The following is a 16,855-nucleotide window of genomic DNA, read 5'->3' on the forward strand; positions in this document are numbered from 1 at the left end:
CTACATAAGCCAAAGTACTCACTTTTATTATGGAAACAAACCTTTCTTCTGAAAATGATGTACAGAAATAATAAGTAAACACATAGAACTTTGAGACAGGCTAAGAACATTTGTCTATGTTCTGTAGATCAAAATGATGCAAAGGTCTCCATTACATATGTTTATGAACACAAACATTTTTATTAATTTGGGATTTATGGACATTACATAAGTATATGCATACATGTGCACACCATAAAATACATTTTAATAATGTTTCCAGCTGCATCATGATTTCAAGCCTCAACTGTTAGAAAAAAGAAAGCAAACTTAGTATGAACACTGCTTTTCCTTTTTTAAAATAAAAATTGTCAGTGGAAAAACAAATCCAACTTCTTTGCAGCATGTACTGAACTCTAAAAGGTTCAGAGTCAAGAATCTTGTTAGTTGCTCCCTGATATAACAGAACATGTATGTTTTCTCTTTCTATTCAGGAAGTCTGATTATATCCAATATTTTGTCCTATGAACTTTCCAAGATAAGACATAATCATGCTGGTTAAATGCTTTCTGCTGCCCACCTTACACCTGATGTAGCCAGATAGCTTGGCACCTTATCGCACCATAGCTCTGATGATCACTGCCGACCACTGCACTCTGAAATGAAACACAGCATCAAAGGAGAATATCACCCACAGCACTGACTAGACAATAAGCCCCAACCAGAAAATGATGCTGCCTCTGGGACAGTTTTATTCTCTTGAGGGGATGCCTTCCTAACCTTGCTGGACTCAAATACCCAATGGCCCATTCCGCCAATGCAGGCCAACCATTAGTCTACCTTTGACATTACATTGCAACATCAATATCAGCTTTTTCTAGCAGGTACTGCAAAACTCTTCCAGCCCCTACCCCTTACCCAGATCCAAAACTGCTTCTACATTTTCAGATATTTGTTACAGCAACATCCCCATTTCTTGGTCCCAGTTTCTTCGCTCATCTGGGCTGGAAAGTCCAAGATCAAGGCATGGGCAGATTCTGTGTCTGACTTCTTCATAGATGGTCATCTCCCCTGTCCTCTATGGCAGAAAGAACAAGGGAGCTCTCCGAGGTTTTACTTTTTTTTTTTTTTTTTTTTTGTGAGATGGAGTCTCGCTCTGTCACCCAGGCCGGAGTGCAGTGGCGCGATCTCGGCTCACAGCAAGCTCCGCCCCCCGGGTTCACGCCATTCTCCTGCCTCAGCCTCCGGAGTAGCTGGGACTACAGGCGCCCCCGACCGCGCCTGGGTAATTTTTTGTATTTTTAGTAGAGACGAGGTTTCACCGTGGTCTCGATCTCCTGACCTCGTGATCCACCCACCTCGGCCTCCCAAAGTGCTGGGATTACAGGCGTGAGCCACCGCACCCAGCCTCTCCAAGGTCTTTTTTTTTATAAGGTAACTAATTTCATTTGTGAGGGCTCCACCCTTATGCATAATCACCTCCCAAAGTCTCCGCATCCCAATCACATCACAGTGGAGGTTAGGATTTCAGTATGTGAATGTGTGGGGTGGGGGTTGGGCACAAATATTTAGCCTATAGTACCCTGCTAATTAATGGGGATTTTATTCAGCAAGGGTGGGGATCATTCATTATCTCCATTCAAGGACACCTTTGATACTTTCTTGAACTTCGTAGCACAAGGCACTCCTTCTTCCTCCACATTTCCCTTTCCAAGGGCCCCATTCCCACTTTCTTCCTCCCACCTCTTTAACTCCCAAGCCTCCTTTTGCATGCCAGTAGATGTGATGCTCTGCTATCCTCTCCACACTCTTTTATTTATTTATTTATTTATTTATTTATTTATTTTGAGACAGAGTCTCACTCTGTAGCCCAGGCTGGAGTGCAGTGGTGCAGTGAGCTCGGCTCACTGCAACCTCTGCCTCCTGGGTTCAAGCAATTCCCATGCTTCAGCCTCCCAAGTAGCTAGGACTACAGGTGCGTGCCACCATGCCCAACTAATTTTTGTATTATTAGTAAAGACGGGGTTTCACTATGTTGGCCAGGCTTGTCTCGAACTCCTGACCTCGTGATCCGCCTGCCTTAGCCTCCCAAAGTGCTGGGATTACAGGTGTGAGCCACTGCGCCCGGCTCTCTCCACACTCTTCTTAGATGTCCTGTCTGCTCCTCCAAGCATCAGACCAGTGTTCCCCAGGTGTGTTCAGTCAGATGACCTGCTGGCACCTCAACATGTTCAAAGCTGAACTTGCCATCTTGCCACATCGCTACTAACCTCATTACCTTGAACCTCTTGCCTAATCTAGACTTCAGCAAACATGTCCAACTTTTCCTACCTTTGGTCTTGTTTTATCGAATCCATTTACTATGCAGCCCCCAGGGTACAGAAACAGCTGGATTGTTACATCACAGTGTTTGCCTTATTTGAACACTGTTCGAACAGTTGGCCACCTTTGGCCGAAACTCAGTGATTGGTACAAGACTAGATTACAGTCTGTTTACATATCCAGTTAGGTGACACTTCACTATGTACGGAGAAACCTTTAGGCTGAACTTAAAATATGTAAGGAGGCAGCTTTAGGCTAAACTTAATTTAACAGGTGGTAGCAGAGATTCTAAGGAGGGAGATTCTTCATTCAACAAGCAGGGAACCCTACACGGGAGGGGCAACATGAAGGCACCCAGGCTTGGGCTCAACTCCTGTTTCCCAGCTCATCCTTGTAATAAATGTTTTTCACCATCAGGACATACTTCTTGTTTATATATGACCTTTAGCAGAATATGTTCATGCATATATATGATATAAAACAGGATGATTGCCAAGTAGCAATTTTAACTGCTACAATACAGTTTATCAACTCTCATATATCTACCTGTTTGAAAAGCTTATCCGCGCCAAGCGCAGTGGCTCACAACTGTAATCCCAACACTTTGGGAGGCCAAGGCAGGTGGATCGTCTGAGGTCAGGAGTTCAAGACCAGCCTGGCCAACATGCTGAAACCCCATCTCTACTAAAAATACAAAAATTAGCCAGGTGTGGTGGCGGGCACCTGTAATCCCAGCTACTTGGGAGGCTGAGGCAGGAGAATTGCTTGAGCCCAGGAGGCGGAGGTTGCAGTGAGCCAAGGCAGAGGTTACCATGAGCCAAGATCATGCCACTGCACTCCAGCCTGGGCGACAGAGCAAGAATCTGTCTCAAAAAAAAAAAAAGAAAGAAAGAAAAAGAAAAACAAAAGAAAATGCTTATCCCTTTACTGAAATGAAATACCTTTTCCTGCTTTTCCTTCGTGGCAAATTCCTACTCATCAAAAAGGTTTTTGTTTTTTTTTTTGAGACGGAGTCTCGCTCTGTCGCCCAGGCTGGAGTGCAGTGGTGCGATCTCGGCTCACTGCAAGCTCCGCCTCCCGGGTTCACGCCATTCTCCTGCCTCAGCCTCCAGAGTAGCTGGGACTACAGGCGCCTGCCACCATGTCCAGCTAATTTTTTGTATTTTTAGTACAGACGGAGTTTCACTGTGTTAGCCAGGATGGTCTCGATCTTCTGACCTCATGATCTGCCCGCCTCAGCCTCCCAAAGTGCTGGGATTACAGGCGTGAGCCACTGCGCCCACCCATCAAAAAGGTTTTCAGTGTTCCTTTGAGTCCCCTGATATGCCCAGGATATGCTTGTATTATGCTGTATCATATGGCGACCCAGTTTTAGAGAGCCAACCTGGAACACAGTCAAACTAGAAAAAAGGACAGATAATAAAGTAACATAAAACAAATATATGTGTGTGTTTACTTTAACATAAAAATATGAAAAATGGGAGTTTACTTGAAATTACATATTATTCTGTATTGTTTACTTTTCTGTTACATAAATGCTATTATTTAAGCAAAAGAACAATAAGAAAAATTATCAGTGACGTTTAGTAGTAGCAAATACTAGTACTGATTAAACAAATAATATGTGTGAGAAAAATATAACAATATTTTATAATGTTTCTATTCTCTGATACAGCAATTTATTTTAATTCTCTTTGTTGCATAGTTAAACTTGGCAGACTATTATTATGTGTCCTTAAAATGAACACTTTTTAAAACAGAACATGAATACAATTGGAACAAACAGTTTATGACCTACATTTAATTTAAAATAACATGGTTTTTTTTTTTTTTTTTTGTCCCATAATACAGAATACTTTTTCTGTTTCCTTTTCCAATAATATTCTCTAACTACCTGCAGCCAGTTTAGGGCATCTGTCTTGTCTTTTATATAGTAATAAATTGAATACATTCTAGTGTAAAAATTCACTTTGCCTCGCTGCCCTGCTCTTATACAACCCCCATTACACTGATTCCCGGTGCCACTCTATGAGGACATCAAACTCAGTATCCTCTCGACAAAAATGTTTGAGCATGGAATACTTGGGATTTACTTAGGAGCAAGAGCAGGCTTTTAGACTTGCAGGAATTTGTTTTCAGCTCTCCAAGGTGCCCACCCGCTTTGTAGCCACAGGCCTGTTTTGATTGATCAGCTGTTTGTCAGTCAGGTCCTTTGCTTCTGTTAACATATGGTGGGCAACAATGATAGCCATCTTGTAGGCACAATCTAAGGAAGCCATCTCCTTCCATTTTTATAATGTCAGAATTTCATTAAGTGATTCTACACATTTTGAGAATATTGAAAAATGACCAAAACTTTCATTGTGAAAACCCTCAGTATCACGGTAAGCAAATCACACCCCCTGTCCTTTTTTTTTTTTTTTTTTGACAGAGTCTCACTCTGTTGCCAGGCTGGAGTGCAGTGGCGCGATCTCGGCTCACTGCAACCTCCGCCTCCCGGGTTCAAGCAATTCTCCTGCCTCAGCCCCCCGAGTAGCTGGAACTACAAGCGTGCACCACCACACCCAGCTAATTTTTGTATTTTTAGTAGAGACGGGGTTTCATCATGTTGGCCAGGATGGTCTTGATCGCTTGACCTTGTGATCCACCCGCCTCGGCCTCACAAATCACACCCCTTTTTAACAGTGTTATATATACAGGATATGCAGGATTTTTCGCAGGTAAGATCTTTGCATTCTGTTAAGAAGTTCATAAGCAGAATCAAGTTTGCCAAAATTATATGTACTATCTGCCAAATATATGCAGAGACAGTCAAAGTCCAGTTCGTATTTATTTGGATAAGATAGCAACAATTTTTGTTTTCTCCTATTTTATGAAAATTTTCATAGAAATAAAGAAGATAATTTCAAACTGCATTTTTCAAACCAAGTACCTACAAACGAGGGAGAACATTTTCTTGTTGCTGCTGCAATTTGATGTACTGCTTGATACAGTGTAGAAAAACCCTGTAGTAATATCTGACAGATGCAGTTCTCCACTGTAAGGGGCCAATATAGCCATTATCAAAACTTTCCTCTGGCCTGGGTGTGGTGACTCATGCCTGTAAGTCCAGCTACTTGGTAGGCTGAGGCAGGAGAATCGCTTGAACCCAGGAGGCAGAGGTTACAGTGAGCCAAGATCGCACCATGGCACTCCAGCCTGGGGAACGAGAGTGAAACTGTCTCAAAAACAAAACAAACCAAACAAACAAACAAACAAAAAAACCAGTGTCGCTTTCAGGCCTATGGGGGAGGGGCTGCCATATGGATTTATACATTTTCCCCAACTTTCCATGCCCATTGCTTAAAACTGGGACTGTTCATGTACTGGGAAGGGTTTCCTGGGAACCCTGTGGCCTCTCTGGGCACACCATGGTCTCCACCTGCTTACTGTAGCTTCCTGGATACTGAAAGTTTCTGACTGAAAGGTGCTCTTGATTGTGCATTCATAGATACATAACTGAAACAAAGTTGCACCAAACAATATTTACTCTTGCCATATGTGATACATATTTTCCTGCTTCATTTTTTCAATTTTGTTGGTAACTCACAATTCTGTGAACCATTTGGTGGAAACCTGCAATTTGAAGAGAACACCAGTAGAGGGATCCAAAGTTCTATCCAACTGTAAAGTGATCCTAAGGCTTGATCATTGCCAAAACAAAAATAAATCCCATGGTGAAACCCCATCTCTACTAAAAACACAAAAATTAGCCAAGCGTGGTGGCGGGCGCCTGTAATGCCAGCTACTCGGGAGGCTGAGGCAGGAGAATCACTTGAACCCGGAAGGCGGAGGTTGCAGTGAGCGGAGATTGCACCACTATGCTCCAGCCTGGTGACAGAGCAAGACTCCGTCTCAAATAAATAAATAATAACCCCCAAAGTTCATGTAAGTAGGTAGCACTATTCAAAAGAAAAGCTAGTGGACTGTAATCAGGGGATATTCTATGACTATCAGAAAAAAAAATTAATTTAATCATTCCATTCTGACTCCAGTTTTCTCTCTTTGTTGAGGAAATAATGAAACCTGCTCTTCTAAATGTTTCTGTCTTTTTTTTTGTTTTTTGAGACAGTCTCGCTCTGTCGCCCAGGCTGAAGTGCAGTGGTGCAATCTCGGCTGGCTGCACCCTCCACCTCCTGGGTTCAAGTGATTCTCCTGCCTCAGCCTCCCGAGTAGCTGGGACTACAGGCACCCGCCACCACAACTGCCTAATTTTTGTATTTTTAGTAGAGATGAGGTTTCACCATATTGGCCAGGCTGGTCTCAAACTCCTGACCTTGTGATCTGCCCACCTTGGCCTCCCAAAGTGCTGGGATTACAGGCATGAGTCACCGCACCCAGCCTTCTCTGTCTTCTTTATGGAAAATACACTCAAATTTTAGGTCTCTTGTTCTAGTCTGAACAGGCTCATATGAATTAGGAAATGGGACTGGCGTTCTAATTAAAAATCAATCTGATATTCAAAATGCTCCATGAGTCACATCAGTATTACAGATGAAACTGAATCAGGCCTAAAAGTCATGATCATATCACCTGAGGTCAGGAGTTCAAGACCAGCTTGGCCAACATGGCAAAACATTGTCTCTACTAAAAATTAGCTGGGTGTGGTGGAGGGTGCCTGTAATCCCAGCCACTCGGGAGGCTGAGGCAGGAGAATCGCTTGAACCTGGGAAGCGGAGGTTGCAGTGAGCTGAGATCACGCCACTGCACTCTAGTCTAGGTGACAGAGTGAGACTCCATCTCAAAAAAAAGAAAAAGAAAAGAAATGAAAGGTAAAACTACCTGTAAATTCTCTCTTACATCAATTTCTACATTTTAATTATTTTTTTCTTTAGTTTGTTGTGGTGATCTATTCCTTTTTAAACAAATATGCTCCTGCTAAAACTAGTCCAAGAGCCATACTGACACGTTTTTAAAAATCACAAATCACTCAGTATTTACTGTAAAGCTTGTAATTTCAACTTCACAGATTTTTCTTAGTAAATCCATTGTAGTAACTGACACTGGGAAGCATAAATGGTTACCATTTAGTAGTAGTGATTTATCCTGTCCACCTAAGTAAGAAGGGAACAACCTAAAGTTTGCATTTATAACCCACATTTTAAGTGTGGAAAATGATATATTCTCTCAGCTGTTGTATCATTTATTAATTCAATTTGAGAGCTTCCAGTTTGTTTGAACAGAAAATATGAAATTCTACTCAGTAGCTGTCTTGGGGTGTTTGGTGGCTGTGACTTGAGCCAGGAAACTTTAGCTCAAGTCATGGGCAAAGATTAGGGGCCATTTGGAGCTTTTGTCCCTCTAGATACACACACACACACACACACACACACAGCATTTGTATTAGAATTAGTTCTTGATTTAACATTAGTTCAAAGACTTTAAATTCTAACTGAGCATGGGTATGGGACAGAGGGAAAATCTGAATTACTTTATTCTCTCTCACGGCTGGCAATGTAAGACCTGTCTAAATTCAACAAGATTCCCACCTATTGCTGAAAGATATAAGCTGTTATATCTTTCCTCACAAGTTAAACATGTGTGTAGATTTCTGTTCAATGGCATGAAAAAATGAAAGCAGGGAAATGCCAAGTGAACAAACAGGCAAAGATGAGCCCTGAATCTTCACTCGGGAAACTGATAACACAGAGATTAGAGAGTGTTATCAAATTCTAAAGGAGTTACGCTATAAGTCATTTTAAAATTCCCAGTAACTAATCTGATTACGCAGAAGTCAAAACTCATTAAAAAGGCTGAAATATAAAGTAGGTCTCAGAGAAGTCAAACATTTGCTTCTCTTAATTGGCCCCGAGTATTTATTCTTGAGACACAGTTGTTTTGCTAACATCTGCTTCCTTTTCTAAATATAATTCTTGTCAATGTTTTTTCTTTCTTTCTTTTTTGAGACAGAGTCTCCCTCTGTCGCCCAGACTGGAGTGCAGTGGCGCGATCTCAGCTCACTGCAAGCTCCACCTCCTGGGTTCACGCCATTCTTCTGCCTCAGCCTCCCGAGTAGCTGGGTCTACAGGCACCCGCCACCGCGCCTGGATAATTTTTTGTATTTTTAGTAGAGATGGGGTTTCACCATGTTAGTCAGGATGATCTTGATCTCCTAACCTCCTCGATCTCCTAACCTCGTGATCCGCCTTCCTAGGCCTCCCAAAGTGCTGGGGATTACAGGCGTGAGCCACTGCGCCCAGCCTGTTTTTTCTTGCCCACTTAGGAAACAAAGTTCTTCTTTTTCGGGTTACTTATTTTCATGTTGACATAATTTGGATGTTTGTTCCTGCCAAATCTCATGTTGAATTGCAATCCCCCGGGCTGGAGGTGGGGCCTGGTGGGAAGTGTTTAGATCATGGGGGCAGATCCCTCATGAATGGTTTGGTGCTGTCCTCACAATGGTGAGTGGGTTCTCGTGAGATCTGGTCGTTTAAAAGTGTGTGGCCCCTCCCCTCCCACACTCTCTTGCTCCTGCTCTGGCCACGTTAAGTGCCTGCTCCCGCTTCACCTTCCACCATGAGTAAAAGCTTTCTGAGGCCTCCCCAGAAGCAGATGCTGGAGCTGTGCTTCCTGGACAGCCTGCAGAACCATGAGCCAATTAAACCTCTTTTCTTATAAATTACCCAGTCTCACGTATTTCTTTATAGCAATTCAAGAACAGCCTAACACATGTGTGTTTATTATACAACAGGCACTGTTATGAATGCTTAACATATATAGTAGCTCTTTAAGCCTCACAACAACCTATGAGGGGGAGATGAGCTCCCCATTTTGCAGAAGAAGAAACTGAGGCACGGAGATACCAGTTTAACACATAATGTCTATAAATTCCAGACAGACCCCATGGCAGCTCAGAACAGCTATCTGGTCAACCCAGGTCCCGTCCCTCCTCACCTGCCCTTCCTCCCCCATGCAGCACAGATCATCCCAAGTTCTCAGCAGGAGGAAAGGGCAGGGGGACAGGTGGGTGGGGTCAAGAGAAGCAATCCAAGAAGGAGGAGCATTTGCTTCACTGTCTGAAGTTTGGAATCATTTATGTTTTGCTACCTCCTGTGTTTTGCTAGTCCTTGTTCTCTTTTTTTTTTTTTTAATGGAGTTTCGCTCTTGTTGCCCAGGCTGGAGTGCAATGGCACGATCTCAGCTCACTGCAACCTCTGCCTCCTGGGTTCAAGCGATTCTCCTGCCTCAGCCTCCCTAGTAGCTGGGATTACAGGAGTGCACTACCACGCCCAGCGAATTTTTTGTATTATTACTAGAGATGGGGTTTCACCATGTTGGCCAGGCTGGTCTCGAACTCCTGACCTCAGGTGATCCACCGGCCTCGGCCTCCCAAAGTGTTGGGATTACAGGTGTGAGCCACCGTCCTCGGCCTCTTCTTCTCATTTTCTTTGTAATGTAACCTTTTCCTAGCCCTCCATCTTCATGTTTCTAAATAGCACTGCTTTGCTAGAAAAAGAGGGAACCACCCTCCTTTGTGTACCTACAGATTTCCCCCAGAAGGAAAGTTAAAGGACAAGGGGAAGGGACCTGAGCTGGCAATTGCTGCTATCAGCAATTTGATTCTTTTACACTAGGAAACAAGATCCAGGCAGTAGTACTGATTTAGGCTGCATTTGTTAAAGAGGCTGCTTTATGGAACTGAACATTTAAGGATGGTTAGAGACGTGGAAAACAATGATATAGCACTGGCCTAACTCAGAAGGCAGAACACTTTTTCTGTAAAGGGCCAGAGAGTAAACACTTTAGGCTCTAGGGGTCATATAGTCTCATCACAATGACTCAATTCTGCCCTTTTTTCTTCTTCTTCTTCTTATTTTATTTATTTATTTTTTCTGAGACAGAGTCTTGCTCTGTTGCCCAGGCTGGGGTGCAGTGATGCGATCTCGGCTCACTGCAACTTTCACCCCCTGGGTTCAAGCAATTCTTCTGCCTCAGCCTCCCAAGTAGCTTGGATTACTGGCGCCACCATCATGCCCGGCTAATTTTTGTATTTTTAGTATAGATGGGGTTTCACCATGTTGGCCAGGCTGGTCTTGAACTCCTGACTTCAGGTGATCCACCCGCCTCGGCCTCCCAAATCCGATGCCTGGGATTACAGGCGTGAGCCACCATGACCAGCCTTCAATTCTGCTCTTGTAGCACAAAAGCAGTCATAGACAGTAAGAAAACAAATGGGCATGGGTGTGTTCCAATACAACTTATAGACACTGAGATTTAAATTTTATATAATTTCATGCATCAATGAAAAAGTATTTGTCTTCTGATTTTTTCAACCATTTAAAAATGTAGGCTGGGTGTGGTGGCTCACACTTGTAACCCCAGCACTTTAGGAGGCTGAGGCAGGCAGACCACCTGAGGTCAGGAGTTTGAGTCCAGACTGGCCAACATGGCAAAATCCCATTTCTACTAAAAATACAAAAATTTGTCGGGCGTGGTGTCAGGCACCTGTATTCCCAGCTACTAGGGAGGCTGAGGCAGGAGAATCACTTTAACCTAGGAGGTGGAGGTTGCAGTGAGCCAAGATTACTCCACTGCACTCCAGCCTGGGTAACAGAGTGAGACTCCGTCTTAAAAACAAAAACAAAAAACAAACAAACAAACAAAAAACAGTAAATATCATTCTTAGCTGTGGACCACACAAAACAGACATTTGGTCCACAGGCTGTATTTTCTGACCCCTGAAGTAGCAAATAGAAAGAGGGGAGGATGATTTAGAGTGCTGCAGAGGACAATCTTTTCTTATTTGTAGAAATGATGTGTTAAAAAAGAAAGGAAGAATGAAATGAAAAAGAAAAAAAGACAGAAGAAACCAGACAAGCTTAGAGAAATAAATCATGAAAAACTAGGCCATGTACAGCTCTGTAGACCTTTTTGAGAACCTTTGCTTTAAGTGAAATGGTTGTGATTAGAGGTTTTGATCAGAGAAATGCTGTGATCTGATTTATGTTTTTAAAGGATCATGAGGTCCAACTTTAACCTGGTTTTGGAAGAGGAAGTAGTTGAAATTGAGTGTATGAATTCACAAATGAAACACCAAGGGGAAATTCTCTCCTAATACTTAATTTTTCTCCCAGTTGTGTGTGCTCAATTAGTTCATGGCTTAGCTAAATCACAGGATATAACTAAATCAAAGGGGAATACTTTCAACCCGAGTAAAGTTTTTTCCCTCCGTGTGTCCAAAGACTTTTCTCTATTGAATCCGATGTATGATAAAAGACATTTTTTTTTTTTTTAGTAGTGACAGGGTTTTACCATGTTGGTCAGGCTGGTCTTGAACTCCTGACCTCAAGTGATCCACCCACCTCAGCCTCCCAAAGTGCTGGGATTACACGCATGAGCCACTGCACCCGGCCAACAAGTGCTCTTTTTTAGTTCCCATTATGTGCCATGGACTGCACATCATATACATTTTTGCTAATCCTCACACCAACCCTACAAAATAGATATTTTTTTATCCTAATGTTAGAGATAACGAAACTGATGCTCAGAGAGCTTAAGTGACTTACCCAAGATCACACAGCTAGTGAGTGACAGAGTGAGAATCAGGTCTGACTGCACTCGGGTCTGACGGACTCCGAAGTGCCTCCTCCTGCCGTGGGGCAATGGGCCTTTGAGTTGTTCCCTCACACGCCTGTGACTGGCCAGACCCTGAGTCTGAGATTCTGGGGTCCCCTCAGTGCTGCCAGCTCCTTAGTCCCTAAGACTCTTAGGACCACAGAACCCATGGCCAGTGAATCCAGCAGGGGGATAAATATGCAGATGATATAAGACAGCAAAAATCAGCCCAGGGCTGGGACTGGAAGGCCTGGGTGAGGAAGGGAACATGGTCTCTAGGAGTCAGGACACCCTGGTCCTGGCCCTGACTCAGCTCCCACAGGGCCTTCAGCCAGTCCCCACAGGGCCCACAGCCTGGTGGTCAATCACTGTCCCTGGTGGGATGCCCCGTGAGCCGCACTTTCCTCCCCAGAGAACCAGGGGCTTTGCCTGCAGGATGCTCTCTAAGCTTTTCCGGTTCTGAGAATTCTGAGTTTCTTCCAGGAGCCCTGGGAGATACCTGGTCAATAGGTAATTGTCTCTGCTGCCAGGAACCCGGGGCCTGGGGGGAGACAGGTGAGGGCACGCCCAGAGCAGCTGCAGTTTGTCTCAGGAGAGACGTGTCGCCCAAGGGCCTGGATGAGACTCCCCGACCTCCACAGCCCCCCTCCTGCTTTGTCTCCTAGGATAGAACAGAGCACGATAGGATGGGGTGGCACAGATGAGGACTTCACACACTCTAAGGGTAAACATTGCTTCGTCCGCTTGCGTTTGAATTGTATAAATGTATTTCTGTGTTAGGGGGTAAAATTTGCGTCTCCCTGAGGTTGCACTCTAAGGAGTATGGAAAACCTGGCTCTAGACTAAACCAGGTCCCCCGTGGTGCTCCAGGCGTCCCCACCCTCACCTGTGCCACCCGGAGCTCCTGCTGTCACCAGCCCAGCTGGGTCCTGTGTCTTTCTCTGCGTTATCAGGGCCTGCGCTGACAGTCCACCCACAGGGAGGTGGAGTCTGGGGCTTGACAGGGCTGGGAGGATCCTTCCTCTTTCCAGGCTCAGGCAAATCCTCGCCTGGAGGCGGGGAATGGGCTAGATTACCCCTGAAACGGTTCAGTCCAGGGTCTGAGAGCCCCTCTGTGCCCAGCGCTGTGCCCCCTCCCCTTCCTACGCTTCCCTGCAGGGCCCGCGAGAGAGTGGGGAAAGCAGCTGCCAGCTCCAGGCAGCCATTTTACCCCAGGTGCCACTTATCCTGTGGAGGGGCTGGAACCAGCTAATCATTTTACCTGGAGGTGCCACTTACCCTGCAGAGGGGCTGGAATCAGCTAATCATTTTACCTGGAGTTGTCATTTACCCTGCAGAGGGGCTGGAATCAGCTAATCATTTTACCTAGAGGTGCCACTTACCCTGCAGAGGGGCTGGAATCAGCTAATCATTTTACCTGGAGTTGTCATTTACCCTGCGGAGGGGCTGGAGCTTGTCAGGTTTTCCAGTTCCTGTGTTGCCTCCCAGCCCTGTCTACCCCAGGCTGTGGGTGTCTATGGCTGACAAAGGCCCCTGAGCCAGGCCAACCCCCAGCCTCCCAGTGGGTGGCTCTGGGGTCCCTGGCAGCCCCGGCATCATCCGGGGCACAGAGGCCATGGACCCTGGAGACACAGCCCTTCCTATTCATCCAGGGCACAGCTCCCTCTGCCCCTCCGTCCCTCCCTCACAGAGCTTTCAGCAAGATAGATGATCATTCTCCTGCCCTCACTGTTTGCTCCTGGCATAAGGGGACCCCAGGGCTGGATGACTTCCCTAAAGAAGAGTCTCTCGGGGTTTCCTCAGATGCTCCGAAGTCCTGTCTGGAGGATGAAGGTGGGGGGCACATCCCTGAGGCAGTCTCCCCGCTGCCCTCCCTCCACCCTTCACCGATTCCCCATGTATTAGTTTTCTACAGCTATGTAATAAATTTCCCAAACCTTAGTAGCTTAAAGCAACAAACATTTATTATCTCACAGTTTCTGAGGGGCAGGTTAGCTGGGTGGCTCTAGCTCAGGGTCTCTCTTGAGCAGCTTTCAGCCAGGGGTGCAGTTCTCAGACGCCTTGAGGATTAGAGAATCTGCTTCCAAGAAAGCCTCAAACTTTCTTGCAAGGTAACAAATAAGTGCTGTAGATCACCTAAAGAAACAGTGCTGTATTACGCTTTGTTACCGAGAACCCGCAGAAGGACAGCCTGGATTACGCTAAACAATGCAAGGGAAGGGTAGAGCAAATGGCCAAATCCCTGACGGTAGAGGACAAATTCCAGAGCAAAGAAAAGCTGGCAGGACCGATTCATGAATTGTGAAAGCCTAACATTAAGGCATTGTACCATTTTTCCTGCCACAGGATCACCTATCTTGCAATCAATGGCTTCTAAGACTCAATAATCCCAGGATAGGACCAGCTGCAGTCACTCTAAGAGTTCCCTCTGGGAGGGGAGGCCTGGCAGGGAACCATGAGGACAGAACAGAGCTCTAGGGCTGGCAGTTCAGACAGGAGCTTCTTTCCTTTTAGGAAAATTACCCCAGGCTGTCCTTGGCGGCACCCCATCACTAGGAGTGTAACTAAGGAGCTTGTGGTCATCTTTTGTCCCCTCGTGGAAACTTTTAAAAGTGCAGCCTGGCTGGGCACGGCGGCTCATGCCTGTAATCCCAGCACTTTGGGAGGCTGAGGCTGGCGGATCATGACTTCAAGAGATCAAGACCATGCTGGCCAACATGGTGAAACCCCGTCTCTACTAAAAATACAAAAATTAGCCAGGTGTGGTGGCAACTGCCTGTAGTCCCAGCCACTTGGGAGGCTGAGGCAGAAGAATCGCTTGAACCTGGGAGGCGGAGGTTGCAGTGAGCTGACCTCGCGCCGCTGCACTCCAGTGTGGTGACAGTGTGAGACTCTGTCTCAAAAAAAAAAAAAAAAAAAAAGTGCAGCCCTTCCTCCTGTATGAGACTCTGTTCGGGTGGAAGTAAACTCAGAAGTCACCTTCAACCACTAGGGGGTTTTACGGCACAGTCCCTGGCCTTGCACAGATCACAGAGTGAGTTAGTAATAAGTATTTCCAGATTTTTTTCATGGTGACTCTAAAGTTGTGACATGCTTGATTTAAAAACATTTGAATCGTAGAACCATGGACTTAGATGAGATCCACGACATCACCTCACGGCAATATGTATACCCACTCCCTGCAAGCAGCAATGGGCAGAGAAGAAGCATTGCCAGCCTTGGAGACCCCCACACCTGCGTTCAGTCTTTACTCTGGGAAGTCTCTGAGCCTCAGTTTTCTCATCCATATAGCATCAATTTACTTCACAGAGTTTATGCAAGAATTAAACAAAATGGCATACGTCAGAGACTGCAAACTCAAGTGCCTTCGGGGCCAAGTAGGTCAGTGGACACTGGCAAACCAGACTTACAAGCCCTTTTATTTTTTCTTTCTTTCTTTTTTTTTTTTTTGAGATGGAGTTTCACTCTTGTTGCCCAGGCTGCAGTGCAATGGCACGATCTCGGCTCACTGCAACCTCCGGCTCCCACGTTCAAGCGATTCTCCTACCTCCACCTCCCGAGTAGCTGGGATTACAGGCATGCGCCATCACACCTGGCTAATTTTGTATTTTTAGTAGAGACGGGGTTTCACCATGTTGGTCAGGCTGGTCTCGAACTCCTGACCTCAGATGATCCGCCAGCCTCAGCCTCCCAAAGTGCTGGGATTACAGGCGTGAGCCACTGCGCCTGGCTTACAAGCCCTTTTCTAAAGGGAACAGTACCTGTTCTTTTCTGTCTAGTGAAGTAGGGATACGGCCCCTGTGTTGCCAATTTTAAACAATATGGCAGAGTCCAAAAAGATATCTATGGTTTTCGCTGTTCATCCTCTGGCGTGTGTAAAGTGTCCAAGAGGTGATCAATAATGGTGGTGGTAATTACTGGGGTGGCAGTTCCTCAGGACCCCCACCCTGCCCCACCCCTACCCATACATTACTCCCAGTAGGTGTTGATGTAGTAACATTCTTGGAGTGTCACTGTGTACCTGGCACTGTGCGAAGTGCTATAAATACAAACACCAGCAAGAAAACAGCCCCCAGCCCTGTGGGCCTTCAGTCAAGTAAGGACAATTACAGCAGCTAACGTGTGCGGTGCATTTACAATCTGTCGGGCGATGAGCTAAGCATTCCACGTGTATGATCTCATCTAATCCTCACCCAAACTCTATGAGGCATAGTCTATTATTACTGTACTTTCAGGATGAGGTGACTTAGAGTGGAGGTGAGTAACAAAGCCGCAGCCTTTTCTAACCCTCAGCACGTCTCCAGGCTTGCTTCCTGCTGAGGATTGCAACCCACCTCCCAGGGAGATGAAGTCTCTAAAATTGGAAATAACAATTTCAGCACCTAATTTCTAGCTTGCATCTGAATTGCCACACGTTCTTTTACAGGTTTTTTTGTTGTTGTTTTTTGGTTTTGTTTTTGTTTTTGAGACAGAGTCTTGCTCCGTCACCCAGGCTGGAATGCAGTGGTGCGAGCTCCGCTCACCGCAAGCTCCGCCTCCCGGGTTCATGCCATTCTCCTGCCTCAGCCTCCCGAGTAGCTGGGACTACAGGCGCCCGCCACCATGCCCAGCTAATTTTTTGTATTTTTAATGGAGACGGAGTTTCACCGTGTTAGCCAGGATGGTCTCGATCTCCTGACCTCGTGATCTGCCCACCTCGGCCTCCCAAAGTGCTGGGATTACAGGCGTGAGCCACCACGCCCGGCCTACAGGTTTTTAAAATAGTTTGTTGGTTTGCATTTAGCCATTGAAATTTTTATTAGTTTGTTTTTTAATGTGCTGGATCTCAGGTCACATGATTTTAGGCTGCCAACAAGATCTTTTCAAAAATTAACTGGGCTTCCTGGAGCACACTAACTTAAGAGTTCTGGCTTTTGTCCCCTTTTGCCCACCCCCACTAACACCAGCACTGATGTTCCCA

The sequence above is a fragment of the Nomascus leucogenys genome, chromosome 11, assembly GCF_006542625.1.
Source record: "Nomascus leucogenys isolate Asia chromosome 11, Asia_NLE_v1, whole genome shotgun sequence".
Taxonomy (NCBI): domain Eukaryota; kingdom Metazoa; phylum Chordata; class Mammalia; order Primates; family Hylobatidae; genus Nomascus; species Nomascus leucogenys.